The 1,780-nt window shown below is 53.4% G+C and overlaps 1 protein-coding gene across 5 annotated transcripts in view; it reads right to left on the reverse strand.

Annotated features, from left to right (window-relative positions):
- The window catches only part of LOC121926539 (galactosylgalactosylxylosylprotein 3-beta-glucuronosyltransferase 1-like), a 64,405-nt gene that overhangs the window by 16,567 nt on the left and 46,058 nt on the right, over positions 1-1,780 (reverse strand). The window lies entirely within an intron of this gene.

Here is a 1,780-nt window from a genome sequence, read left to right on the forward strand (position 1 = left end):
CCTGCTATAAACCTACCTGCTGCTATAAACCCACCAGCTCTAGGCCAATCTGCTGTGAGCCACCCTGCTATAAACCTACCTGCTGCTATAAACCCACCAGCTCTAGGCCAACCTGCTGTGAGCCATCCTGCTATAAACCTACCTGCTGCTATAAACCCACCAGTTCTAGGCCAATGTGCTGTGAGCCACCCTGCTATAAACCTACCTGCTGCTATAAACCCATCAGCTTTATTCCAACCTGCTGCGAGCCATCCTGATGTAAACCTACCTGCTGCTATAAACCCACTATCTCTAAACCTTCCTGCTGTACACCAACAACCTGCAGAGTTTCAACCTGTTTTACAAAATCCTGATGTACAAGGATCCGGTGGAACACCTCAGCCGATTGGTTAGACGCCTGCTGGACAAGCCGAATCTGCAGCGAGGCCTCCTTCCCATTCCACTGGTGACGATGCGCTAGCCCACCTCTCTGCATTCATGGATCAGATGGATCATCAGGGAAAGGAGAAGAAGAAGAGGCGTCGTCAACAGGGGGCTTCTTCTACCAGTTCCACCAGCAGAAGCTTGTCATCCAGCCATCACATGGGAAGTGGACTCCAACTCTCATCCGGTTCTTCAAATTCGAGCTCCTCTTCCACAACCAGCTCTGCATCACACAGCTCGAGATCTTCACCCTCTCTGAGATCGTCAAGGCACAGGAAGCGGCTGAAGCCCAAGAGGAAGCCCAAGAAAGACCACAGTTGCGCCAATGGGGTGTCTGGCATGGGGGATGGTGAGTCCTCTTGGAGGGCCCAGACTACCATTACCATTCCCGTGAGGCAGCTACCTACCTGGCTGAGGGCTTCACCCAGGGTTTCCGTATACCGGCAGTGGGCCCGCGTGAGGCTTCTGACTCCTGCAACCTCAAGTCTGCCAAGGACATGCCAGATGTCCTCCGATCCAAGATTGCTAAGGAATGCCTAGCTGGCAGGGTGGGGGGCCCATTCATTGCCCCCCCTTTCCCAATCTCAGGGTCTCCCTCTTGGGGGTGGTTCCCAAAAAAGCCCCTGGAGAGTTCCGCCTCATACACCACATCTCCCATCCCCCAGGTCGATCTGTCAATGATGCCATCCCGCCTGAGCTATGCTCGGTCCGTTATGCATTGCTGGACCATGCTATCAGGCTCCTGCGAGCATGCGGTTGGGGAGCCCTTATGGCTAAATGCGATATTCAGCCGGCATTCAGGCTCCTGCCTGTCCACCTAGACGATTCCTGCCTCCTGGGTTTCAAATTCGAAAACCAGTGGTACTTCAATAAGGCTATGCCCATGAGATGCTCGTTCAGCTGTGTGGCATTTGAAACCTTCAGCACCTTCCTGGAGTGGAAGGTCAAGAGGCGAACCTCCTCACCCCTGGTCACTCATTATCTAGATGATTTCCTTTTCATTGGTGAGGCAAGAGGACAGGGTTGTTCAAAACTGCTAACCACCTTTCAGACCCTGACTGAAGAATTGGGCATCCCCTTAGCGGTAGATAAGACAGAAGGCCCCTCTACATCCCTCACTTTCTTGGGCATTCAGCTAGATGCAGTTGCTGTGGTCTCACGTCTCCCCGGGGATAAACTCTCCACCCTCCATTCCCTGATCAAGGCTGCCATATCTTCCACTAAGGCCATCCTCAAACAAATCCAATCTATCCTGGGCCACCTTAATTTTGTGTGTAAGGTGGTCTCCCCGGGGAGGGCCTTTTGTGCCAGGCTCGCCAGGGCCATGGCAGGTGTTCGGGCCCCTCATCGCTATATT

The sequence above is a fragment of the Sceloporus undulatus genome, chromosome 3 (assembly GCF_019175285.1).
Source record: "Sceloporus undulatus isolate JIND9_A2432 ecotype Alabama chromosome 3, SceUnd_v1.1, whole genome shotgun sequence".
Taxonomy (NCBI): domain Eukaryota; kingdom Metazoa; phylum Chordata; class Lepidosauria; order Squamata; family Phrynosomatidae; genus Sceloporus; species Sceloporus undulatus.